Source organism: Bos indicus, chromosome 1 (genome assembly GCF_029378745.1).
Source record: "Bos indicus isolate NIAB-ARS_2022 breed Sahiwal x Tharparkar chromosome 1, NIAB-ARS_B.indTharparkar_mat_pri_1.0, whole genome shotgun sequence".
NCBI classification, from domain to species: Eukaryota; Metazoa; Chordata; class Mammalia; order Artiodactyla; family Bovidae; genus Bos; species Bos indicus.
Genome location: NC_091760.1, coordinates 134,648,714 through 134,676,244, shown reverse-complemented (window position 1 = coordinate 134,676,244; position 27,531 = coordinate 134,648,714). Strand labels below are relative to the sequence as shown.

At 48.2% G+C, this 27,531-nt stretch overlaps 1 protein-coding gene across 1 annotated transcript in view; it reads left to right on the top strand.

The window, feature by feature from the left end:
- The window catches only part of EPHB1 (EPH receptor B1), a 462,907-nt gene that overhangs the window by 277,746 nt on the left and 157,630 nt on the right, over window positions 1–27,531 (top strand). The gene's annotated exons all lie outside the window — the stretch shown is intronic.

Genomic DNA, 27,531 nt, shown 5'->3' with positions numbered 1-27,531 from the left:
GTTTCCCACCTGGGAAAGTCCTGGTCCCCTGGCCCAGAGGCAATGGCACTGATCAAGCTTGGTCCAGGCTCCTGTACTGTGGGCTTGAGCCAGTCACCTCCCCTCTGGGTTTCAGTTTCTGCATCTGAACATGTAGGGTTGGTACCAAGTCATTACCAAGGCTGTTTCCAGTTCTTACATTGTGGGGAGCTCTCCCTCCTCCTCAGAGCATGTGACCTCTTGGTAAAGGCCCTGTGGATGGCATCAGAGGGGGTGAGCGAGGCAGCAGTGGAGTCAGGGTGGGAAGGGAGAGGTGGGACTCAGAGACCAGGAGGAAGAGTCCCCTACTCATGGCTCAGAAAGCTCCATGGCTGGAATACATGTGCCATTCCGTGTGCTGTCTTCTTTGAAAGCTCTCTGGCATGTGTTGGGAGCAGTGATTATCCACCAGATTAGGGTAGATTTCTGAGAACATCCAGTGGTGTCTGGAGGAAGAGAAGGTAGGTGCTGGATGCAGGAGGCTGCTTTCAAAGTGTGGTCCCTGGAAGCAGGGGAATCTGATGCCTGAGCCACGACCTCCACCCCACCCCACCTCTGCACTCCCTGCATTTCTGCTGGAGCTGAGCCACACCCTCAGCCCATCTCCCCGTCCCTGCCACCCTGGCAGCTCTGCCCATCTGGAAATTCAGACACTTGGAGTACCAGAGGGTCTGCTCGCATTTTCCTTTTGTCTGTCACAGGGTTCCTTTGCATGGGCCTCCAGAGCCTGTCTTCTGGGAACTTTCTGAGGAGGAAGCCTCCTGCTGAGTTGTCGTCTGTGTCCCCACCCTCCAGTCACAGGGTCCACATTTCCCCATCTTGGTCAGCAGCATGCAATGCCGGTCCCCAGAGAGATCGGTGTATGTGATGCTCACATGGATCTGATGAAGTGTCTAGTGATGTCTGTCTCTCCTGCTTCCCAATACTAGCCACAATAGCTAGGGGCTGGTGGGGCTTTTTAGTAGCCAAGGACAAGGGTTTGGCTGATAAGGGGACTTGGTGTCTTCTTTCTCTCTGTGGTAGGAAGGCTGCTGTCCAGCCGCTGCCTCCATCACCTCATGGTTCTCCTCCATCATTGCTTCAGCCTGAGTGTAAACAGTGAGCAGGTCAGTCTAAGAGGGAAGAGGTATGCTCTGCACCCTGCAAGGAGGATCCCTTGGCCTTTCTCCTCAGCACCAGATATGCAGTGTTACTTTCCTCACATTTGAGGCATCTGGGGATGAATGGATAGTCAGAGTCACATTGGTGATTGGAAAGCATCCCATGAGGTGGGCTGGGTATCCATTTAGAAAGAAGGCACAGTGGTGGGACAGTTGGGTATCCATACTCAACACAAACTCTTAGAACTTTATCTCACATCATACACACATATCAACTCAAAATGGGTCAGAGACCTAAATGGTAAAATCAAAACTATAAAACTTTTTGGAAAGTATTTTGTGACCTTAGGGCAAAGGTCATTTCTTTCATATGACTCTAAAAACACAAGCCACAGAAGAGAAAATTGGTAAGTTGGATGTCATAAAAATTAAAACTTTTGCTCTTCAGAAGATACCATTAAGAAAATTAGAAGACATGGCACATACTGGGCGAAAATATGTGTGTATCATCTGCCTGATAAGGGACTTAAATTCAGAATATAGATCCCACATGTCACAACTGAAAGATCCTGCCTGCCACAACGAAGATGGAAGATCCCATGTGCCGCAACTAAGAGCCAACACAGCTAACTAAATAAATAAAAATATTTAAAAATTCAATAGTAAGAATCCAAACAACTCATTTAAAAATGAGCAAAAGATTTGAATAAGCATTTCAGCAAAGAAGATATAAAAATGACTAATATGTACATGAAAAGATGCTCAACATCATCAGTCAGTAGGGAAATGCGAATCAAAAACACAACGAGCAACCATTTCACACGCCCACTAGCATGGCTGTAATTCTAAATTTTAAATTTAAGGAACGGGTCCCTTGTACATTACTGGTGGTGGGAATGTAAATTACACAGCCCCTTTGGAAAACAATTTGGCCATTTCTTAAACATAAATTTACCATATGACCCAAAAATTCCATTCCTAGGTTTTTTTATGGAAGAAAATGGAAACATATGTCCACACAATGACTTGGCTATACATGTTCACAGCAGCATTATTTATAACAGCCAGAAGTGGAAATTATACAAATGTCTATTACTGGTGAATGGGTAAGCACAATGTGATACATCCATACAATGGAGCATTATTCATCAGTAAAAGGGAATGAAGTACTCATATATGCTACATTATGGATGAACTTCAAAAATATTATGCCAGGTGAAAGAAGCCAGATGCAAAGAACATATAAAACAAGTCCTTGAAATATCTAGAAAAGGGAATCTGTAGATGAAAAATAGGTCAGTGGTTGCCCACAGTTGAGGTAGGAGAAGTTATTGACATGAGGGAACTTATTAACATGAGGGCACGAGGGAACTTTCAGGGATGATGGAAGTGTTCTAAAATGAATTGTGATAGTTGCACAGTTCTATAAATTTATTAAAAATCATTGAACTGTATAATTGCAATGAATGTTATGGTTTGTTAATTATATCTCCATAAAGTTGTTTGTTCTGCTCTGCTTAGTCACTCGGTCATGTCCAGCTCTTTGCAACCCCATGGACTGTAGCCTACCAGGCTCCTCTGTATGTAGGGATTCTCCAGGCAAGAATACTCTAATGGATTGCCATGCCCTTCTCCAGAGGATCTTCCCCACCCAGGGATTGAACCTGGGTCTCCTGCATTGCAGGTGGATTCTGTACCATCTGAGCCACCAGGGAGCCCAAGAATATAGGAGTGGGTAGCCTGTCCCTTCCCCAGGGGGTCTTCCCTACCCAAGAATTGAACTGGAGTCTCCTGCATTGCAGGCGGATTCTTTACCAGTTGTGCTACTGGAAGAAAGGAAAGAGTTAGACTCTAAAATATGCTTTGGCAAAAGGATCACTTCATTTGAGGGAGAGAAGGGGAGAGTGGGTGCAGCCTAGAAGGAGGGTGCAGACCTCACCTGGTCCAGCCCACTGAGCTGAGTCCTGCCAACCTTCTGTCCCCTGCAGGAGAGGCAGCCCTCGGTAGCTCGGCAGCTCAACCCTGAGGCATCTGTTCACTATCCCTTCTCCTAAGCTTGTTCTCCCTCCCGCAGACAAAATGGGTGCCTTCCTGCTCCCTGCACCTCCTCAGCCGTCACAGCTCTCCCCTCTCCCAGTCGCAGTGTTGGCTGTCCCTCCTGCCTTCTCTATTGCCTTGGAAGGCCTTTCCTCTGATGGGCATAGTTGCTTTCTAGCCTGTGTCAGTGAGTGGCGATAAGAGGGCTGGGTGTAAGCTTGTTGGGAAATGGCCCCAAACCTAGGGAAGGGGAAGACATAGTAGAAGGAGCTGGTGGATTGAGAGGGTGCTGAAGGAACATTGCATGGTATGTGTGCAAACATAAAGACCATCGGATATTCATACACGGGAAGGACTGGACAGCCCGGGAGGCCCATCTTGGGGGTATAACCAGGAAACTGGCAGTAGGATGCTCAGGAGCAGCTAGGGCCTTCTGGGCTTGACTTTGTTGAATTTCAGGAGTTGAGACCCCCTGGAGGGTCAACCTTGCTATTGGTTTGGACATTCAGTATGAACTAGCCTGTCAGAACTTTGAGCCCAGTTCTGGAGCCCTTAATACCTGGTAGACTCTGTTGAAAGTATGCAATCAGTAACCATTCATTTAATCCTCACAAAAATCTTTGAAGTAGGTGCTGTTGTTATCACTCCGTTTTGCAGATGAATGGAACTAAGGTCCAGAGGGTAAAGCAAGTTACCCAAGCTTTGGAAAGCAACTGGCAGCAGAGCCTGGATTGGAGCTTGAACAATGGGTGTCTACTTCTTGCATCCCCCGCCTAGGGTCCTTGCTAAGAGTGGGTTTGATGGCGTCAGAAGCCAGACTCTTAAAGGTCCTGTGTGAAAAGGCTGGAGGACTTCAAGACCAGCTCATCTCCTGAGCCCAGCAAGGGAGAAAGAAAAGAGTGGGAGAAGCAGCTGACGCACTCTAGAACAGAGGAGAGCATGGGTCCTGCCAGGGAGATGTCCTGGAGGCCCATGGGGCCTGAGGCTGTCTGTCTCCTAGAGGGAGAGGGACTGGTTGGGCAATGCACCCTGACCCCAGCTCCCTGGCCCCAGGTGGTAGGAAAGACCAGCCATTCACAAGGCGATCTCCTACATCTGCAGTGTGCAGGCAGGTAGAAGAAGCCTGGGCCAGCAGCTCTTCACCCCATGGCCTGCGTATTGCAAAGCCATCACCTTCTTCAGCCACAGCCAGCTAAGGTCTTCCAAAAGAGCAGCCTATAAGGCCAGTGTGGATAGAGAAGACACCACCTATAAGAGGAAGGTAGAGGGAAGCAGAGGGAGTTTGAGAGTTGGAACGTGCTGTACCCAGAGAAACCTAATCTAATCTTTCTTAGGGAGGGTAAGGGCTCACAGCAACAAGGGCAGAACCCTTGAAGAATCCAGTAGCAGAAGAGTCTTGAAATTCAAGAGAACTTCTAGTGTGGCTTCAGATTCAGCCTGTAGTTTCTCAGCACTTACCATGTGTTCGGCTCCTAGAACAGAGGCCTTCTCATAGATCTGAGCAGGTTCATTCCCTTCTCTGGGTCCCTTTTCCTTTCCTCTGATTTCTCCACCCACAGAGAAGGTCCTTGTGGACCTTGTGAGCAGGTGCCACAGATCTCCAGCATCCAGCATCCAATACCACAATTCTGAGCCCAAAACAGTGCCTGTGTTAGGAAGTAGGTGGGGAGCAGACATAAATTTAAAAATCAACCAGCCAACCACTAAAGAGTTACCCTCCATAAGTTCTGCTTAAAGAATTAATACCTGTCTTGGACTTGGGCAGTGATGGCCCAGAAGGCTAGAATGAGTTGATCATAGAGCTCTCAGCCTGCAAACAGATGATAATCTGCTTATGGGCCTATGCATCCATCCAACTGTGACCTGTATATCCATCTAGATGGTACATATGCCTCCATCCAAATAAAACTCATATACCCCTCCATTCAATTGGGAGCCAGGCCTGCGTTCAATTGGGACCCATTCTTCCAACCAGTTGGGAACCAGACCTCCATCCAAATAAAACTCATATACCCCTCCATCCAATTGGGAGCCAGGCCTCTGTTCATTTGGGACCCATTCTTCCAACCAGTTGGGAACCAGACCTCCATCCAGTTCAGACCCATGTCTCCATCCAGTTGGGACCCAAACTTCCATCCAGAGGCCCATAGCTCTCTCCATAGGGCACCCATGCCTCCATTGCAATGGGTCCATGCCTCCAATTAATTAGTGCTGTGTGAGACCCCCACCCGCTGCTGCTGCCACGAATTCCCTAACTCCATTAGAGCAAGTACTCTGAAAGACTCTGCCTACAAACCCCACGAGAGAGGAGGCCTCAATCTGCTTCCCGCCTCCTGGAGACCAGCCATTCGTTTAGATGGTGATGGTGGAGAGCCGGGCGGGGGAGGCCCTTGGCAGACAGTCCTGAGCTCCCTCTAGGCAGTTCTTCTTCCATTTCCTTTCAGTTTGATTGTTATTCCAAAGGCCTCGTTATGGAAATTACAAAATAATGGTTCTGCAATTTGTGCCTGTGTGTGGCTATGTGTACGCTAATTGCCATCCCCCGTGTATACTCTCGGAGGCACTGCAATGGCATCCGACAGGACAGGAATCACTCTTCACTGCAGCTTTGCCTGCCTCTACTGTCAACCAGCACCCCAGCTACCTCCCTTACGCAACACGTAGGGGCCACAGGAGTGTCTGAGTAGAAATGGCCACCCCAGGCCCACCTACATATGTCTAGAGGGGACCCAGGGTACAAAAGGGCATAGAGGTACCTGGCACTGTTTTAACAGATGTCCTGTTGCTTGGGGGTGGCTCTGGGGGGGCTGGTGGAGCTAAAGAGGAACCCTGTCCCCTGGAGCTGGCACTGTAGCAGCCCTGCCTCTTGGTCTGCACAATCCTTGCAGGTTGGGGAGTGACTTGCAAGGTTGGAAAGGGCAAGAGGAAGGTCACGCAGAAAAGGTGATTACTGCCTTAATAGGACGAGATCTCGGGCTCAGGGGAGGACTTCCTGGAGGAAGAGGATTTCAGAAGGTTAAGCTGGGGCCAGGGAAGAAAGCAGAGAGGGCAGGAGAGAGATGAGCAGGAACAACCTGCCCCCAACCCCAAATTTCTATTGCTTGTCTTACAAGGTTAATCAGATTCTTTCTAAAAGAAATTGTTTCTGGGGAAACTCAAACTTTCTTTGCAAGACAGGGTGAATTTCTTTAATTAAATTACCCTGGGGACACCTGGGGTGGGGCAAAGGCAGAGTCTTCCAAGGGCTGTGGGCTCTTTTGTGTGTTTTTCTTGTGGGATCCTAGGGATCCTCAGCCAGGGATTGAACCTGGCCCCATGGCAGTCAAAGTGCCAAATTTTAACCAGTGGATCGCCAGGAAACTCCCAGAGGGCACTGTTTGGACCATCTGAGGAGATGGTTTTGGGAAAGGGGAGGGGGGAACAGGTGTGAGAAGGATTCAGAGGGGGCACTGGAAGGACAACTCGGTGTCTTTAGGATTTGAGAGCCAGTGGAAATAGCTGCAGGTTGTGGTCTGAGGCTTCAAACTCCACCTTCCCTTAACTTGGAACAGGTGCATGAGTGACACAGACCTGGGCTGAATTTTGACTCTGTCACGAGCAGCTGTAGGACCTGGGTTAAACTGTTTAATCTCTTGTATCTTGGTGTGTCCACATCTGTTAAAAGATGTAATGGCAGCACCTCCTTCGTGGGCTGGGGGGAGAATCGAAGATGACAAGGTAGCTGAGCCTGAGTGCATCACCCACCCAGAGCAAGTCCTCGCCCACACTGGCCATTTCCTGTTGTTATTGTGCATGGCTGTTGTGCTGTTTTGAGGATTAACTGGCATAATTACATAATTTCTGTACAGCACAGTGTATTCAGTGTTGAGTGTTGCCTTTACATCCAACTGTTTCTAGTTCAGTCAGACATCTTCCACTGCAAAATCTCCATCCTCTCTCTCTCCAGTGTAGTGAGGGGAAAAATCAGGTGGATAAGAGGGGTGAAGGGGTAGGGGGAGGAATGCCCAGAGTTCCACCCCACCCCCTCCATCATCAGCAAAGCACTTGAAGTCTGAGGAATTTTGTGTTCCTGGTACCTTTGAATATACTCCTCACACCTTCTCAGAATGTATGGCATAAAAGGGGGCTTTGGGAAGAGTTATTTCAACCTATTAAGTATTTTATAAAAAGCTGTGTATGGGGAGGATAAAGGGAGTTGATATAGAAATACTCCAGGTATTTCAAGTAGAATCAGTCTGACATAGGGGAAGGCTTCTCCAGTGGCTCAACGGGTACAGAGCCCGCCTACCAATGCAGGAGATACAAGAGACATGGGTTCAATTCCTGGGTCAGGAAGATCCCTGGAGGAGGAAATGGCAACCTAATCTCTGGTATCCTTGCCTGAAAAATCCCATGGACAGAGGAGCCTGGTGGGCTACTGTCCATGGGGTCGCAAAGAGTCGGACACGACTGAGCATGCACACATGCACACAGATGCCTACAAAACTCTTGAAAGAGACAGGAGACAGAGGTCAGGCAGACCCCTGAGCACTTTCAGGTTGGCCACTAACATTCAGGGAGTCAGTAGCCAGAAGGTGGCATTGGCAGAGGTCACTGCTGCCTCTAGCACAGAAGCAAGTGCAGGGACAACAGGCGGAGGTCACTGTGAAACTTCACTTCTACCAAACCCGTAGGCTGTTCCCACCTCTGCCTCCACCCCTCTGGTGGAAGGCCACTCATTGGTGGGCTCTAATCCAAACCCCACAGCACAGCATTCTGGGAAATGTAGTTCCCCTGCTTCCAGCGCCTGGGAGCCTAAGGGGATCTGAAAAGGTTGGAGATGTATGGGGGACTGATTGTCTAACAGACAATACGTTGAGGTGGGGATTTGATCACTTTAAGATCCGAAAGGCAGTAGTCACATGTGCGGAGGTGGGGCCAGCATCAGGGAGGCAGGAGGGTACAAAAGGCACCAAGGATTCACTGTGGGCAGAGAGTTCAGAGCTGCACAACTTCTGGGGGAGGGAGGGGAAGGAGAGGTTAGGCCTGAGCGCCTCCCTGTGAGGCAGAGGGAGCAGCAGCAGGAGTGGGGAGATCTGAGCAGGAGGCCCAGTCTCAGGGGCGCTAAATGCAGGCTCTCCCCAGCATGGGTAGGTGGGGTAAATTCAGAGCTACAGGGCATCCTGGATCACTCAGAGGATCCCCTAAAACTGGTTCAGGGCCAAGAGAAGAGCTTGGAAGAAAGCCAGGGATTTCGTGGGAAGACGGCAGGACCACCATGGACAGGTGTAAGAGCCCAAGAGCCAATGGGATAAGAGCACAGTCTTATAGTGAGTTCAGTTCAACAAATGCCTGAAGACACCACCTGGGCTGCACAGGATCTTGATGTAGAAGCATGCAAATGGCACCTGGATACAGGCTGTGCCCTCAAAGTATACTAATTAGTGAGAGAGACCGATGGTGGTGGTGGTGGTGTTGAGGAGGAAGAGGAGGATGATGGTGATGAACCCTTTTGACTGCTTAATTTACAAATCATTTTACATAGATTATCACTTTTACTCTCCAACAGGCGCTGCCATTATATACTATTATTGAGCCCTGGTGACTTACACAGTAAAGAATCTGTCTGCAGCGCCGGAGACATAAGAGACATGGGTTCAATCCCTGGGTCAGAAAGATCCCCTGGAGAGGGGAATAGCAACCCACTCCGGTATTCTTGCCTGGAACATTCCAAGGATAGAGGAGCCTGGCAGGCTACAGTCCATGGGGTCGCAAAGAGTCAGATACAACTGAGCCACTAACACTTTCATTTCGAGCAGATAGGAACTACTTTTATTCCTAATTTACAGGTGGGGAGCCTGAGGCTTAGAGAAGTTAGTGTCTGGTTGTGGTCACACAGCTGGCAGGAGGTGGGGCCAGGCTCCCTCCCTGGGCCCCTGGCTCCATATCCTGCACTGTAACACAGACAGGACACAAATGCACAGACAGGGCTAAGCAGGGCCAGGGCGGGGCAGGAGGGCACAGTTCTGGGAGGAGATATTCATGCCAACCGGAAATGAGGGGCACTGACATGGGTAGGTGGCCTGTAAGCTAAACGGGAGGCAGTGGTCACATTTCAGGTGCACAGATGAGTGAAAAGAGCCTGCAGAGAGTAGGATTCGTGTTAGTGACCTCTGGGGAGGAGGTTAGTCACATGGTAGGAAAAGTTAAAACGAGGTCTGAGCTCTTCAAAGTTTTTCTTGCCTGTACCCACTTTCTCACACAGTCAACATGGGCATATGAGTGCTATTTAGGTGCTGGCAGGCAAAGTTGCATCAGGTACTGGGAGCAGCTTGGTGGAGGTGGGGGACAGGCAGGTAAACAGACACCCCTGGTTTGGGCACACAGAAGTCTAGAACAGGTGCAGAGGACCCAGCACTTCCAGGAGGAGGGCCCTGAGCACCTCAGGCAGCTGGGCGGGCTTGGGTGTTTAGGGACAGGGAGAGGCTGACAGAGAGACTAGAACGGTGAGCAGGGCCATTGATCCTGAGGGGCTTGGGATCAGCCACAACTAGGCACAGGACGTCATTGCCAAGTTGGAGGTGCCCTTGGAGGCTTACTGGCAGATTTCTCTGGCAGGTGTGTAGGGGAGGCAAGCCACAGTCACAGAGATAAGGGAGCTGGTGACAAGACAAGGGCCTGAACCAAGGTAGGGACAGAAATTGGGGAATTTGACAATAGCAGAATGTAGAGATGACAGGATGTGGTGACAAGTGGATGCAGGGAGGGGAAGGAGGTTAGAGGAGTTACAGGTGGTGGGACATCTGCTGGTGGACAGTTCATAGGATGCGTCCTGGAGACAGAGGCTGAAACACAGAAAGAGTGTGAGACCGTCAGAGCAAGGCTCTGATCCCATCAGCAATGGCATGAAATGGGCTGAAAGTGAGTGGGGGGTGGATTGCTTCATCTGCACCATAAGGGGCATCTTCTCTAGAGCCTGGGGAGGGGTAAGGGGAGGTGGTGAGGTTCCCTCCTACTGTTCTCCCATCTCTATAACTGAAGCTTTTAATTGTGTGTAGTAGACAAATTAGTGCTACATGGGTCAAGTTAATTAATGCCTGCACAATAATAATGATAATAAAGGCCAAGTGTGTCCATCACATCTATCCCCTGGCCCCATCCCTAGCTTCCTTGGAAGCCCAGAACAGTCCTTGCAGCCTGGATCCCCATGGTCCCCAGTCCCATCCTGCACCCCCAACCACCTCTAAGGAGCAGGTGATGATGGCAGTTCAGTGAGTACCCACACAGGCACATGTTTGTGGCAGCAGAACTGTAAAATTAGTGAATCTAGGCAGTGAGTAAACTCTTTGCTGGATAGTCCATGGCCTCCCTCTCCCTTTTCAGGACAGATTTTTTCTTTCCTTTTTTTTTTTTAAGCTCAGAAATATGCCAAGAAAATGAAATAGAATAAAGGGGAAGAGAGAGAGAGAGCAAAGTGCCTTTAATTTGAATAGCTGTTTCCCATGTGAAAAAGCGACAGTTCATTGCAAAATATTTATCTTCATTACGGTTGGTATCATTATGGATGGAGAAGCTGTACAAACTAATGGGAAAATCTCTCTAGGAGGCCTGAATCCAGATGCACCGAGTCTCCACCTTGCCTTAGACCTGCTCGGTGAGCACGGCCTTTAATTTCTGGGTACCCCCAGCTGACCCACGGGTACAGCCAGAAAGAATAGTGGTGTTGGCTGGACTGTCTGCACCGAAGTGGGATCGGTCCTTCAGGTCAGGGTGTGAGGCCTGGTAGTTGGGACTGCTTCTTGCTTGCCTGTGTGTGTTGCTGGGCCCCTGCTTAGTAAAGGAGCGTGCCAAGTAGGGAGAAGATAGGTGGATGACTGTAAGGGCGAGTATGTGTTAGAGGAATAGATGGGCCATTGACTCCATTTTAGCCATTCATTTCACCAAAAGGGTGAGTGTAGTCCGGAGAGGGACTCACACTTCTCAGCAGCAGAGCTGGCCTGGGGCTCAGCCCCTTTCTTCCCAGGAACCTCTCTGTCACTATGCTGACGAAGGTTGTAAAACAAACTAGAATGTGTGCTCCCGCAGCTGATTTTGCTATTCAGAATAAAAGGAGTTTACAAAAATCAGAGTGTCATTTACCATGACGAATGTTTCAGAGGCTCAGGTTAGCAGCTGTGGGAGGTGTAATTCATGTGAAAATCAAGTCTTAGGTGTTCACCGCCCCAGCCAACAGTGAAGGTACAGAGCTGGTCTTACTCCCCACCCATCCCATTTCACAGATGAGCCCACTGTGGCCCAAAGAGGCGGCAGCAGGTCTCACCCACGACCTCACAGGCAGCAAGGATTTAGGAACTGGTTCTGGAACCCTGGTGTTTGGGGTCAACTCTTAGGGTGAATTTTGCTGGCCCATGGCCACCTCTGGGGACACCTGGGCCGCGTGTTGAATGTGTAGCCCTGAGCAGGCGGAGCCAGGACTCAGCTGGGTTTTCCTGTGCCCAAGTGGGTTGATTAACACAGGAGGTGCTGAGAACAGCCCTGACTTTGAGGAATCCCTCGAGGGGAGCCGAGTGCGTCTTCCCAAGCTTATTAGCTGGTCTCAGAACTTTACAGCCACACCTCATAAATTGGCACAGTGTGGCATTTGGCTGTCCGCGGGGAAGAGAAGGCGGGGTGATTTAGAGCTGCCGCATGCAGGTTTCCGGTCTATGTCAGTGCACGGAGAGCTTTTGAAGGGTGGAGGCCTTTATGAGTTGTTTTCTGCTTTCACACTCCACCACCTTAAGCCCAGGTTTACTGCTCTGAGGTTGTAAAGATGCCGAGGAAGGGAGCCTGGGCCAGGCTTTGCCTGCAATTGCCTCAGATGGTACCTGCTAATCTGGACAAAGATAGCATCATGAATGTGAGATGGGAGACACTGCTCACCCTGTCTTGGGGCGTGGCCAGGGCTCCAGCATGCACACCCCTCCCAACCGCAGAAAGGAGGCATCCAGGCCCTGCCCTCCCGCCTCCTCTCCCCCAGGCGACTGGCCTCCCCTGTCACGCGTCCATCTATCCTGTGCTCTGCTGACACCTCCTTCTGACTCAGGCTCTGCTTCCCTTCCCCCAGGGAGTGCTGCGGCTTTGAAATGATGGTCTTTAATCATTTCTTAAGTGACCAGCCCAGAAATCATTTCTTAGTGCCATACACACAAATTAAATCATAAATCCACACTGGGCCTTGCCTGGGTAGGACGGAAGTATAGCCTGATTTGGAGCAGAGAGGAGACCTCTGCAGGAGACAGGAATCAGCCTGTGCCTGGAGGGAAGGCCAGCTTGGTGAAAAGGGAAACTCATCTTACGTCTGAGCGGGCACTGCTCTAACAAAATTCCACAGACTGAGGGGTCTAAGTAACACACATGTATTTCTCCCAAGTCTGGAGGTTGGGAAGTCAAAGATCAAGGTACTAGAAGATTCGGTGTCTGAAGAAGTTCCGTTTCCTGGACAGTGTGTTGTTTTCTGATTAAGTCCTCACATGCTCTTTCTTTGTTACCTGGAAGGGGGGCGATTTGGGGTAGAGAGAGAGAAACAGACAGAGAGAGACATCATGGGGGCCCCACTCTCATGACCTAGTCTAAGCCCCATTACTTCCCAAAGGCACTGCTTCCAAATATCTATCACCCTGGAGGTGGGGCCTTCAGTGTATGGATTTGTCGGGGAAACAGACAGAGTTGCTCAGTCGTGTCTGACTCTTTGTGACCCCATTGACTGAAGACCACCAGGCTCCTCTGTCCATGGGATTCTCCAGGCAAGAACACTGGAGTGGGTAGCCATTCCCTTCTCCAGGGAATCTTCCGGACGCAGGGATCGAACCTGGGTCTCCCGCATTGCAAGCATATTCTTTACCATCTGAGCCACCAGGGAAACCCTTGTCGGGGAGGGTGGGGGACAAACATTCAGCCCGTGGCACCTTCTCACTCTCTTTCTACAGAAGGGCCCTTTTGCACTTGTGCCATTCTGCTCTGGGCAAAAGACGAATGTATCCCAGAGAATGCATTCAGATGTGTTCAGGACATTAGAAAGGTGCTTATTTCAGGGTTCAGAAGTCTGGGCAGCCCCATCCAGAGCTGCAACACCCATACCCTACTAACCAGAACAAGGTTCTTTGATTAGCTCTGGGAGGTCAGAAGGAGGCGGGCAAGAAGGACTGTATGAGAGAGTGAGGCAGACACTCATCAGGAGAGTGTCAGCAGTGGGGGATGGAGATGAGTGTTCCTGAAACATCCATGATTCCAGCTTATTTCAAGACTAGTACAACATTCTGACCTGCTCCAAAACTAATTTCAGCCCATTTGGAAGAGCTGATATCTCTTCCGTTGAAGACGAAGTCTTCTCAAAGGGCACCACCAAGGGACTAAACGTCCTTGACCCTTTCCCAATCACCATGCCCTTGCACACGCCGTTTTCTTTGTTTGAATGCCTTCTTTCATTTTATCTACCTAGTAAACTCCTATTCATGCTTCAAAACTGTCATCTCCAAAAGACCTGTCCTCTCTCCCAACCAATATGAGAGGGGACTGTCTCTTTTCTCCCCACTGCTATACATGTCTCTCTTTTCCCGTTAATCATGTTATTTTGTCGTTACTGTCAGCATCTTTCGTTACGCTGATGTTCCTTGAGAATGGGGACTCTGACTTACTCCGTGCTGTATATCTAGCATCCGGCTCAGGGCCTGGATCCAAGAAGTGATGTTTCTGAAGCTGTGTACTCAAGTGATTGGAGCCCCAGAGTGAAAGGTCTGCTATCTCTCCTTTGCCTCCAGTATGCTTTGTTTATGTAAGTCACTCAGCTTCTGAGTTGAGAATCTGAATTTCTTCCTCTGCAAAATGGAAGAAATAAAACTAGCGCCTTCACTATTTCAGAAGCCTACAAAGAAGATGAATCTAAGAACGGGTTTGGTGGGGGAATGTGTTGAAACCCTTTAGCTTGAAAAAATGCATTAGAAAGTCAAGGTGTTGGTATTGCAATTATTATTTGATTCCCAAATGGTGAGAGCGCTTCCAGAAATGTGCTCTGCTTGATGAACCAATACATTCTTGGCCCCTACTGATGAATTTGGGAATCGAATACCTGTCATCTTGAAATAATTGACACATCTTATAGAAGCACTTGCATTCCTCTGATGAAATTCTGGAGTCTTATTGAGAGCAAGGAGAAAGAGACGTGTTACATGGGAGCAATATTGTTTTATGGACCTTTATCTTGGTTATTAACAAATGAGTGTTACGTGTAGAAATGGTAAAGGGGGAATTCAGTAATGAAGTTTCATAGGATTATAATGACTATTAGTCTGATGATGGTGAAATCCAGATTTCAATGCATGCCGTTTCCTTGGCACTCACTGCTCTATGCCCCCAGTGCTGGTGGACAGCAGGCTGGCTACTTCTGTACCACTGTCCCATCCTGAAGTTATTCAGGCTGTGGGCATAAATGTGATAGCCTCCTTTGGCATATTTGGACTGGGGTATAATAAACAATAATAATTCTAGGTACCCATATGTCATGTCCATAGCAAACATCTTATGTTTTAGGGAGCTGGTGCCTACTAGAGGTGGGAGTAGGTAGTACCAGTGAATAATTACCACCCCGTACCTGCTGCTGGGCTGCTCATCTACTGTCCTCTGGAAAATCAGCCAGTCTTACCATTGACATTGCCTTCACTTCCTTCTGCCTATCAGAAGCCACAGGAAGGATGAATTTGCCTTTTAGAGCAGGCTTCTGCAGAATGCCCAGCAACCACATCCATACATCACATTTTTACATCTGGTCAGGAATGAAGGCAGGCGGGGACTCAGAGGGATCGGAGCCAGCATATGACATGGACCATAGATGGTTTTCCCTCCTCCCTTTTGAAGCAGGGAAAGTAGGGCAAGATGCCTTCATTGAGCAGACAAGCAATACATCTTATCCATTTCCCAAGCCTCTCATCAGAACTTAAGTGCATCTGAACATGTCATTCTCAAGTCTTATTGAAAAACCCAAATAAACTTTTTGGCCAACCCAATAACTGGGAGGGGTATCAGCTTTGAAGATATGGGTATCAAACGTATCTGGTTTTGAATTCTGCCTCTTCCACAGACTAGCTGTGAAATACCAGGCAAGTTGTTCTACCTCTCTGATCCCAAATGTCATTACCAGTGAAATGGGAATGGTACCATCCTCCTTATAAAATTTAATTGAAAGGAAATGATGTGTTAGGATTCCAGCTGTCGATGAGAAAGAAAAAATATGTAAGATAATTTTTTTAAAAGAGAGAGATTTGTTTTCTGTCATGTAAAATATATCCAGGCTGGTAGGGTACTCTGTATCCTGGTGTTAGAGACCCAGGTATATTAAACTTGTTGCTCTGACATCCTCATAGCCTGAGTTCAGCCATAATGTCTACTTTCCAGCTAACTTTCTCTCTTGACAGTCACTGCCCAGAGGTTACATATGCTTCAGTTTATATTCCCAAATCTTAGCAATTCAAGCCAAGGCCTATGGGTTATTAAACCTTGATGGGAATGTTCCATGGAGTGGGACAAATGTTGAATTTTTAAAAGTGTAACATCAGCACACTACTTATAGTACTAGGTGCTCAGTCATGTCCTCATGGACTGTAGCCTGCCAGGCTCCTCTCTCCACGGGATTTTCCAGGCAAGAATAGTGGAATGGGTGCCCATTTCCTCCTTCAGGGGATCTTCCCGAGCCAGGAATTGAACCCATGCATCTCCGACGTCACCACTGAGCCATCTGGGAAGCTCATAGTACTTATACTGAACAACAATAATTTTATTAAAGAATATATTAACAGCTACTTTTATTTTATTTTTTTTTTAGTCTTTTGGACTCTGTGGGAGAAGGTGAGGGTAGGATGATTTGAGAGAATAGCATTGAAACAGCTACTTTTAGCTGAGTAGTTATCATATGCTAGGTACAGCACCAAACATTTTATATTCATTATCTCATTTAATGATCAAAACAAATCTATGAGATAGGGCCAATTAATTCCATTTTTACAGATGAAGAAACCAAGGCTCAAAAAAAAAAAATGATAGAACTTGTTTCCTATGACTTTGGAGTAGTAGCGTCTATAATTTAGAAGCTGGTACCCCTTCCCCAGGAAGTCACATTGCCATAAATTATATTTAACACGATGCACACTGGTTTTTATTGGTTGCAAGGAAATTTACCTGATTTTAAAACATTCCAAATGAGCTCTCAAGTCTCTGGAGTCAGATAGCCTATGTTCAGTGCCTGTCTCCATCACTGACTTTGGGCGTTGGACAAGCTGCTGACTGTGTTGACCCTCAGTTTCCTGATGGGAAAAATGGGAATAATTGTAGCTTATGTCTTTTAGGAATGTTATGAGTATGAAATGAAGTCATGCTGAGCACCTGAGTACCTGGCCCTTGATAAATGTGCTGTTTAAATGCTGATTGTTGTTATTATTAGTTATGTTATTTTTATTGACACAACTTTGTAACCAGTTTTAGCCAATGGAGGTCAGTTTGACACCCACAAACCTTGCCTTAGAAGGTTGCATAGGGTGGGAGGAGAGCACTCAGCATCAGCCCCCGACTGTGCTCTGCAGGAAAGGCTGGTCTCTCATTCAATATGAGACCTCTGCTGCAGGGAGAGGGTAGCAAGGAAGAGCAGGTGCCCTCCTCTGCAGTGGAGGGTTCAGGTGGTGGTCTCCTGTCCCGCTAGGCTCCTATGAACCCGTCAGCCCAGGACTTGTTTCCTTTGGGAATATCCTCTCACAGGCTGTTCAGGAGGACTTGCCCATCTCTCCCCACTGCTACCTCACGGTCCTCCCTGGGCATCTGCACCTGTTGCTCCTTCCCAAGCCCTCCCTCACATGGTGCCTTCAGAAGGACGGCTCTTTTGGTCTGCCCTAGGTGGGCATTGAGAGATAAGTGCTAAGTGCCACCCACACACCTCTGAGCTTTACTGCAAGCTTCCCCCTTAGTCATGTTTAATTAACAGACCTGAAGGTAACTGGTGATGCTCCTGTATCATTACATCCAGGAACTGCATGCAGATAGGGAGGATGCAGAGCATGCTGGAAATGACTTCTCAACACCTGGGAATAAATGGTCACCAGAGAGCATACAGCTCTTCACCCCTTTTCTGCCCTTCCTCAGCAGGAGCCCTTTTTCAGCTGCTCTGAGTTACAGCAGCTGCTGGGCCATTCACACAGCCTCCAGGGGTCCAGCGCCTCTGATGGCTGTGCTCAGCTGCACAGAAGGAGGGTGTCCTCCCTGTTCCAGAATCTGCGAGCCCTGTTTCCCTGTTCATATTTGGTGAGGTTCTCAAGCGAAAGTCATGGGTCAGACCAAAATATTCTGCCAACTTTGTCTGCCTTCAGCCTTTTGGATAAATGTCATGTTCAATCCTACTTGGAGAATCTTTTGGGATGCATATAACCTTATTATTTCAATACTGATTATTACTCACAGCTCTTTCCCTTTTTGTTAGAGTTGACTCCCAGACTTGCAGAGTGGTGCACCCACTGTCACCGCAGTTAGGAGCTGAGACCAGTCCCCCACACCCTCTTGACAAGGGCAGGGCAGAGCCGATCAGACCCTACTGATTCCTCTGTGACCTTGGACAGGCCCCTTTCCTCTGACAATCTGCAGGAGGCCCCTGCCCCAGTCTTTATGCCACCAGGCTAGGCCAGGGCAGCGTGCGAAAAGGATTCATTCATGTCCTTTATCTGTCAACACGGCTCCGGTAATCCAGCTTGAGAATTTCAGCCTCCAATGCTTTTGTTCTGTCATTACCAAAAAATAAAAATAAAAATCATTTCTTTTGCTCACTTGTCCCACTTAAATGGTGTGTAATAGTGTTATAGATTGATGGTGTTTATGACTTTGTGACCAGGGGAGAAGCTGGAAGTTCCACTGTGCCCATTTCTACTCCTGCATTTCTGTAAAGGTCACAGCAAAATTATTTTATCAAGTACACTGCAGAAGGAGAAAATCTTAATCTTATATTATACATATGCAGCACTTGACCTTCTCGTGAGATGCGGCACCTCTTAGCTACACTTACTTAAACATAATGCAACTCTTCCCTGGATGCACACAGAGAGAATAATTAGGTTCCCTGGCATCCCAGCTGGAGAGGAGGCTGTGCAGTGGGGCTGACCTCAAAGACAAAAAGGAGAAGGAGTCGAGGCAGGCGGAGACAGAGATGGGGTAAGCTCCCCCAGGGCTGCAGCGGGCTTCTCCTGATGAGGCTGGTGGAGCAGACTCAGGCTTGTTCTGGTTCCCTGAGGCTTGTTCTGGTGCATCTCTGACCAAGTTATCCCTTGCCTTCTCCTGGCCTTAGTTTCTCCATCATAGATCTAGGATGGGCCAACTCTGATCCGTGGGTACCAGCTGCCCGGGGCAGGGGTGGGGTGGGGGGCGTTGTGTTAAAGATTCTGAGCTCTGATCTGGGTTGACTGGGAATGAGTGCCATGATTGATTAGTGATGTCTGCCATGGACAATATGGGAGGTGGTGATGATAGCTATACTGGCTGACCCTCTTCTAGGGTGTTTCTAAGGTCTTTTTCCACCCTGACTGCATGTGATTTGTGGACTCAACAAAACCCCGGAACGAGGAAGCTTGGAAAAGGAGAAACAATAACCTTCCCTAAGAGACGAGTGCTATTTACCTTGTCAGATTTTGGAGAGGAAATGCAATTTGTGTGATGCATCCAAACATGTTTTTTTTTTTTTTTTTTTTTCTTTTCCTACATTGTCACCGAGAAACAGAGAGAGCAGGGGACAGCAGTGTTGTTTCTGGGTGTGATGACTCACCAGGCCTGGCTGGCTGTGTGCGTGCAGGTAGCCAGCCCTGCCCCAGCCACAGGAAGAGGAGGGTGGCTTCTCGTCATTGTCTAGCCTTGAGAAATGCAGTAAGAAGTCACCTTCATTTATCTTAAACACTTGATCATAAATTATTTTTTTAAGGGAATCCATCAAGTTCTGTGTTGGTGAATACTTAAAAATAAGGCTTTTCTCAAAGGGTAAAATAAACACTTCAGTTAGAAAATGTGGGAAGCCACCTGACTGCAAGCATATGTCCCCGTTGCCTGCTGCCCAGAGAAACCAGATTGACAGTGCTTTCAGAGCATTGGCAGGCAGGCTCTGACGTGGGTGGGAACAGGGCCTAGAGACGGGGCATCTGGGGATTCCCTGCCCACCCCATCCCCTGACACAGCAGTGGGAGCCGAGGCCTGGCAGTCCTGTGGCCCAGAGTGTCCGATCAGGAGAGGCCCATTGGAAGGTCTGAAGTGATCTGACCCTCATTTCTGCTTTGTCGAGTTCCAGGGACCCTGAGGAGCATCTTGGGTGGTGGGGTGGGAAATGGGGAGGCCATATTCCCTTAAAGGAATCTGTCCTGCTGCTGGCAGCATGCTTCTGCTCTCTGCTCAAGGACAGACCCCTCCTTCCCCTGATGTACCCCCAGCATGTGCTCACCTACCTCCTTCACCACCTGGCTGTGACATTAGCTTTTCTCCAGGAGGCCTTGCTCTGTCCCTGGAGCCCCACATCTGAAGTATTCCATCTTCACTGGCCATCTGCTACCTATGGATCGAGGACTCCTCCAGGCCCCCTTCTACATCTGATTCCCTGCATGTCTGCCCTAACTCCTCAACAACAGCCCTCTCCTCTCCCAGTGTAAAGAAAGTGACTGTCTTAGATCTAACTCAGGGCACACAGGAAGTACCCCTCAAATGAGTCAAACTTATAAAAGGGAAAGGGCTCTGTCAGGCTAAAGCTTAAGCAGCAGTTCCATGGGGCCCCCAGTAGCTACTGGCTGTCAGGTGGCCTGTTGGGAAGGCACTCAGGTAGCGCCGCAACCTTCAGGGTCCAGTGACATGGAGTAGCTGGGGGCTGGGTCTCCAGCTAGAGGCCTCCCTCCCTCCCTGTCCAAGGTCCTGAAAGATTCCTGAGTGAAGGATCCTCCTCAGGGTGAGGGCCCTGTTTGCTGGCTGGTGGTGGGGAGCAGACCCAGCCAGCTCCAGGAGGAGTCCCCACCCCACTTCCCCATTCTTCCCTTTCCTAATGTCACTCTCAACCCCCTCAAAGTCATAGGCAAAGTGAACTCAATGCCAGGGTATAGGGTTTTTAAAAGAGAACTCCAGGAAGAGGAAAATGCCTGGCCCAAGTAGATGAAGTATGGAGGGCAGGCTTTCTGGCACTGGTAGGAAAGTAGGGGTACAAGCCATCAACAGGTCACTTAGCCCAGTGCCTGACATCCAGTGGGGACTCCGTGCATACTGTTGATGAATGAGGGAGGCCCAGTTAATCGCCAGCTCCTCCTCTTCTAATGACTTTTGACTCTGTTCCCACTACCCCAGTGATTATCATTCTTTCTGGGCTTTTGAGACTCTCTTTAGCTGTCCCCACTCCTCTGACCCATTCTCTTCCCAGCAGCCCGTGTGATCTTTCAGACACAAAAAATCTGATTGTGTTTTTTCCCCAGTGTTAAACTCAGCAGTGGCCCATGACCTAAGGATCAAATCTAGGAGCTGACATGAAACTCAGCCTCCTTATCAACTGACCCCTGCCCGCTCCACATACAACAATTGGTCATAGAAACACTGCTCACAATTTACAGACTGACTCATGTTTTTTTCCTCCAGGGCCTTTGCACATGCTGCTTTCTCCACATGGAGGGTGTTCTGTCTCCCCTCACTAACCCACTTTACCTCTGCAACCTATTCAGCTTCTATTAATTCTTTATGTCTTTACTTAGGTGTCAGTTGTCTGAGACCCTCCAAGCCTCAGTTAGTGCCTGATCTGGCTTCCAAAACTGATTCTCTCTGTTGGAATTTCCAGTTTAGAGTCTCAGAGGTTAAAGCGTCTGCCTGCAATGCGGGAGACCTGGGTTCGATCCCTGGGTCAGGAAGACCCCCTGCAGAAGGAAATGGCAACCCACTCCAGTATTCTTCCCTGGAGAATCCCATGGACGGAGGAGCCTGGTGGGCTACAGGCCATGGGGTTGCAAAGAGTCGGACACAACTGAGCAACTTCACTTCATTTCCTCCACTAGGAAGTCAGCTTCATGGCAGAGGGCTCTTTGTGTGTTTCATCCACTGGTAGATCTCAGTGCCTGGCATGGCTCCAAGATTATATTAAGTGGCCAATTTAAATACTTTAAAATGAATGACAGTTGAAAACATTCAGTCTGGCTCCTTGTAGAAAACACCTAGCCGCTATTTATTGAGGCGATGCTACATTCCAGTATGTTTGCATATACTATACTGATCATCACAAAACTGTAAGAAGGAAGTTACTCTAGTGTCCCTGTATACAGGGTTGGGGGCTGAGGTCGAGGGTTAAGTAACTTGCATAAGATCACATAACCAGGGAGTGGCCGTTTTCACAGATCCCAAGGTCAGAATGTTTCTACTTTACCTGGAGATCCTAAAGCAGCAGTTCTCAAACTAGAGCTGTGTCAGAATCCCCTGGAGGGCTTTGGAACACTCAGATCACTGGGCCCCACCCCAGCATTTCTGGTTCAGTAGATTTGGAGTGGGGTCTTGGATTCTGAATTTCCACAAGTTCCCAGGTCCTGCTGCTGGTGGTTCTGGTCTAGAGACCACAGGTTGAGAATCACTGGCCTAGATCATAGAAAACCCCTAGGTTTGCTTCACACTATCCCACCACCTAAACACTGACTTGGCCAGGACTGCAGAATGCAGCCCTGAATTCCCTGCTGAGAGGCTCTGATCCCCAGTGCAGTCTTCCTCCCCAAACCTGGTCTTGGCTGTGCTGTGCCCGGCTGTTCCCTAGGGATAGGCGCCATCAGGGACAAGGATCTAAGTGCCTGCCCCTCCCCCTTGGGACACTGCTCTTCTGTTTGTCATCCTTCAGTTCTGACCAGTGATCTCCCCATTTCACCAAGGCTAAGTGCCCCTGACCCTGACCCTGCATCTTTAACAACTTCCCTGCTGATTGATGTGTTCTAGGCTTGCTGCTGCTACTGCCTGAGCAGCTTAATAGCACTGGAAGTTACAGTCTCGTCTATGTCATGGTGCCTGCAGCGTTCATCAATTTCAGCAAGTGTCACTAAGAGTGATGCGACTGTATGACACAGCTAAGTGTTCCCTCTGCACAGGCTGTTACTGCTGGCACTGGGCCCATGAAGGCAGGGACTGGAGATCCATTTGGCCCCATGTATACAGTCAGACACACCTGAGTACTCCAGCCCACTTCCTGCTGTGGCCCCATGAATGCTGTGTGTGCCGGGCAGCCTCTACTGCCAGGTCGCCTCTTCTTCCAAGTTCCCCAGACAAGTGCTGTTCTTGTTCTCTCCGAGGCTTGGGGCACTCTTTTCCCTTTGCCTCACCCTCCCATTTCTGCGTCAGCTTTTGCCTATCCTTCAAGGCCTGCGCGTGTGCCACCACCTCCAGGCAGCCAATGCATGTGTCTATGTGGAAGGCCTGTGCTCAGTACCAGGGAGAAGAAAATGCAGAGAGGGCAACACCTAGCATCAACCTTCAGAGACCTTTCCATCTAGTACAGTAGTTGGATAATCCACTGGGTGGATGCCTGGAGACCACTTCTCTGCTATTGGTTTTCTCAATACATTGCCCTCACTATAAGGGAAAGTGGGGGTTTCACAAGGCCTGGGTCCCACTGGGATGTCCTGAGATTGTTCAGGGAGACCCATGTCTGGGAAACACACAGACTGCTGATGACATAGACAGGGAACCCCAGCACACCTCCTTCAACGGAGCTTCATGCCTGGAGGCCTGAAGTCAAGAGTCAAGAACCCCTGGGGTCAGCCTCTGTAAAGTGAAGACGAGGGAGGCATTGGGTCGCCGGCATGAATGTACAAACAGGGCTCACCTGAGGCCACAAAACCTCAGAGGGGAGCCTTGCAGAGCTGTGCACATGCCCTGCATAAAGGGCTTGACGCCGCCCCTTGTCGGAGAAGGCAATGGCAACCCACTCTAGTACTCTTGCCTGGAAAATCCCATGGACAGAGGAGCCTGGTGGGCTGCAACTCATGGGATCGCTAAGAGTCGGGCACGACTGAGCGACTTCACTTTCACTTTTCACTTTCATGCATTGGAGAAGGACATGGCAACCCACTCTGGTGTTCTTACCGGGAGAATCCCAGGGATTGGGGAGCCTGGTGGGCTGCCGTCTATGGGGTCGCACAGTGTCGGACACGACTGAAACGACTTAGCAGCAGCAGGAGAAGCAGCAGCAGCAGCCGCAGCCGCCCCCTGTCCCGCCCACCACGCTCATCCTGGAGGCTGCGGAGGTGTGTCTCAGCCACTGCCCACCCCAGCAGGCTCCTCAAGAGCACCGGCAGAGTTTGGAGACAAAAGAGGAGGTTGAGAGGCAGTGAGCTCAGGGCTGTGAACCTCTTTCTTCCTCACCAGGAGCACGAGCCTCGCCCCTCTCACTGTCACCCGAGAGGCAGGCACACCTCCCCAGCCAGCTGCTGAGCTGCACCTGCCTTGAGAAAAAGGCACCCGGTTCTTAAACAGGGGATGAATATTCATTGGCATGAACCTTTGCAAACTCATTTGGGGGAAAAAAATTAGATCAGGAGAAGTAATCAGATTATTAAAAAGAAAAACCAAGGACAGAAGGCGGCGGTGGAGGGAAGCATCGCATTTAAAATGCACGGAGAGATTTCCTTTCTGCAGAGAAGCTGTGACCCCCTGGACCATGCACCGGGAATAGTTAAGCTCTCCCACATTCCTGCTGCATAAAAATGTTTCATGAGGCCTCAGTAGAGGGGGAGGGGCAGAGGCAATGTGCACCCTCCAAGTACAAAAATTATAAAATAATGTTATGAGGTTTTCATTTTATCTCTCTTGGATATCAAGAAAAATTGTGAGAGCTAAAGAGGCTCTGGTGAGTGCTGAGTGACAGGTTAAAGGGCTCCAATAAAGATTAGATGGTCCACTATCTCCTGAGGAAATTGCATAAAAGTGGTTATTCCCTCTTGCTTCTATTAATTTCCTCTTCCTGGCTGCTTGGAAATGCTTCATAACCTGATGCTGCAGATGGGGACGAGAGGCGCTTTCCATTATCTCAATCACTGCACTGTTTATGAGACACTTAATCTGTTTCTTTATAAAGTAATAGTACTGTTGGTGATGGATTTAGTGTCATGGGGAGGCTGCGTGCAGGGAGGGGGGGGAGGGGGTTCTCAAGAGCACTGTAAGCTCTAGATGATTCCTTACATCTGAGGCTCTGAGAAGTTGGGTGGGTGTTTCAAGGTGCCCTTCTGGATACCAGCTAGAGGTCACATGTACCAGTCCCTTGTTGCTTGAAGTGGGAGGGAAATGCTGCGTATTTTGCTTGGGGGATAGAAAATACACACATGCTTAGGGACCTGGTACTCATGTCTTGTCTGTTGCTCTCTGCCAGAGTCAGGGGCGGGGAAAGATGTGTGTGCGTGGCAGGGGAGGGGGTGCCACCTAAAAGCTGCATTTACCTGTCTGAACCGTGATCCTCTGCAATGGAGTCAATGGAAGTCACCCCCACCCTTTTCTTAAGGAAACAAAGCAATCTGGGCTGTGCTAGTGTCAGAAACGTACAGCCCTCCAAGTCACAGGTGTCCCTCGGACAGAGGTCTTGTGGGAATACACGGCAAGGCCCTGCGGCTCTTCCTTTCCCACGCACCTCCCAGAATAGTGATGAAATGCTCCCGGTGGAGATGGGCCTGGGTACTCTGACCTAATTTTCCTTCCTACCTCTCCTGTTCTTCCACCCCTTCCCTTCGAGTTTTGTCTTAGCCTCTCTTGAATTTCAACCCTTAGTCGCCACTGGAAAATGCTTCTTCTGGTCCTCATGTCATAGTGGGGGATCCTCCAAGTCAGGCACTTCCTGTCTGACCGGTCCCCCCACCCCTAAGCTAAGAACACACACACCAGCGTTCCATTGTCTGCCTCCTCTCTCACCCCACAAGGAAGGGCACTTCCCAGAGCCTGTCCCCTACCCTCTGGGCTCTGCTTGCCTAGATCGTCTATAAAATTAGTTGAATGATTTATTTATTTATTTTTTCTCCAAATTTTTAAAAGGGCTTTATTGATAATAAAAAAGAAAAAAAGAAAAAAGAAAATTTAAATTAAAAAAAATTAGTTGAATGAGAAGTTCGTGACTATAGTAATAGTGCTGACCTCAATTTTAATCAAGAGAAAGGCAACCCCTGAGTTTTGAAATTATATTAAAGCAAGTAACTGTGTTATCAATTTCAAAATTGCTTGACAATTTTGGATATGTGCTTGATTAGGTGATCACAGCATTTAATTATTATTTTTTTTGAGCCTTCAGGCAGGTGTGTGTGGCTGCCAGAGCCCTTACCATTCTCTACTGTGTTACTCCAAACTGCTTTATATACTCAGGTGACTTCTCTGGGCTGAGGCCATTGCTTTTGCTTCTCTTGGTCTAAATTTTTTTTGTTAGTCTCTAAAAGCAGCTCCATGTATCACCTCTAATTAAAGCTGCTTTTCCTCAAGGGGTAGCACAAATTTCTTATTTATTTTTCTATGTTAAATTTCTAGTAACGTAACAGTCTTATTAACTTCCATTTCTTTTCAGTGATGTCTGATACAAGATGAGTTAAAAAAGGCTCTGTGGACTAGTCTGGCATGCTAAGCATTATTTAAAGCATTAATTCTATGAGAAAATATAGCCCAATTATGCTGACAAGTTAGTCTAAATGTTCAATAAGTGAACCTAGGAATATGGCTTCTTTATAAATTAGGGAATGCCTAGACATAGATTTTAAAACAATATTAACTTATGAAATCTGAATATTAATGAGATTCATCTATTTTGTGATTACCAATAAGAAATATGTTACAGATATAATGATTCCCCCATTATACAAAGCAGAAATAATCTGTGCAGAAACACATTTTTCCTTTTGGTCCCAGGATTGATTTGCCCACTTTGGGACTCTAAGCTTATGAATCTTAAAAGAAAACTTATTTTTAAAAGGAACTGGAAAAATGAGGGTAAAGAATTAGCACTGTTACCTCTTACTGAGCCTAGGTAAATTTTCATATTTGAGTTTAATAAATTCTAATGACCTGTGGGAGTTTTTGTGAGAAGTGTTAAATTCTTTTTTTATAAATTCTTTGTACAGATAAGCAAGATGAGGATGACATAACTTGCTAGTGGTCACCCGGGTAGTATCCAGCTGAGCCAGGAATCAGACCCAGGACTGTTGCTAATTGGGGATGGAGTCTTGCCCCCTCCCAAGGCCTTTCACCCCAGCCCTTCTCTGAACTTCTCTCTTTTGAAGTTCAGCTTGTCCCCTTCTCTGTCATTGCCCCACACTGTGGAATCACCTCGTTCTGGAGTCACCTCATTCTGGTTCTGCCTTCCTTCAGCAGAGATCTCAGAGGCAGACACTTTCTAACTCCCTTGCTACTCATGGACATCAGGATGACTGTTTATGCTGTTAATGTATTAAATGTAAAGAAAGGAGGCTTTTAAATGCTCGAAAGAAAGTGAAAACACCTTGTTTCTCTTGGACTGATACATTAAGAAAATTACATGTGGCAGGGCTCCAGTGAATGCATGAGTCACCATGTTCCCCTCCCCCACTTTCCAGGCAAAGAGCTTCTGCTGTGTTTGGGCAGCACAGGCCTGGGATTTACATGTTCTCCCCCTCCAGAACTGAAGGAGGCAGCAATGCTGGGTGATCCGCGGTAGAAAAGGCCAAGTGCTTCTCACGGGTGAGAAGGACGAGAAATGGAAAGAAGAAAGGAAGGGGGAGGAAAGAGAAGGAGAGACTTTACTGTGTGGGTCTGAAAGGATAAATCTGCAAGTCAAATTCTAGGACACTTTGGGTGTACTGTTCAGTTTTCCTTTGGTGTTTTATTTATTAAGCCTTTAGTAGAGATTTAAGTTTTTTTGCTTTTTGCTTTCTACCCAGAAGTTTCTTTTGAATGTGCTGAGACGTGTAGTGAGTGGCCCATTTTTACATGAGTTACAACAGAAATCTTTAAGATAAGGTTACTGAAGCATCTAGAGAGTGTTACCCCAGTGTGTTCCATGGAACTTGAATCCCAGGAGATGTACTTCAAAATAGGGGTTCTTGGTGAGAAATACAGCATTCTATATCCCATTTTTGGAAGTTCTGAAAAATTCTTATTAAAAAATGAAATGACCTTTTTAAATCCACAGATGCAAAATGTCTGACCGCAGACCCCTTTTGTGAGTAGCTGGTGTTAACAACCCAAAGGACATGGACTCCTTGGAACATGCTTGAGTTATGCCATTCCAGAACATTCCATGACAAAAATGTCCTCCCATTCAAGATGAGCTCCTGCCCCAGGCACTTCCAGAGTGACCAAAACCCTTTAGCTCACTTCAAATGAGAGGGTGAGAAAACTTACCCAG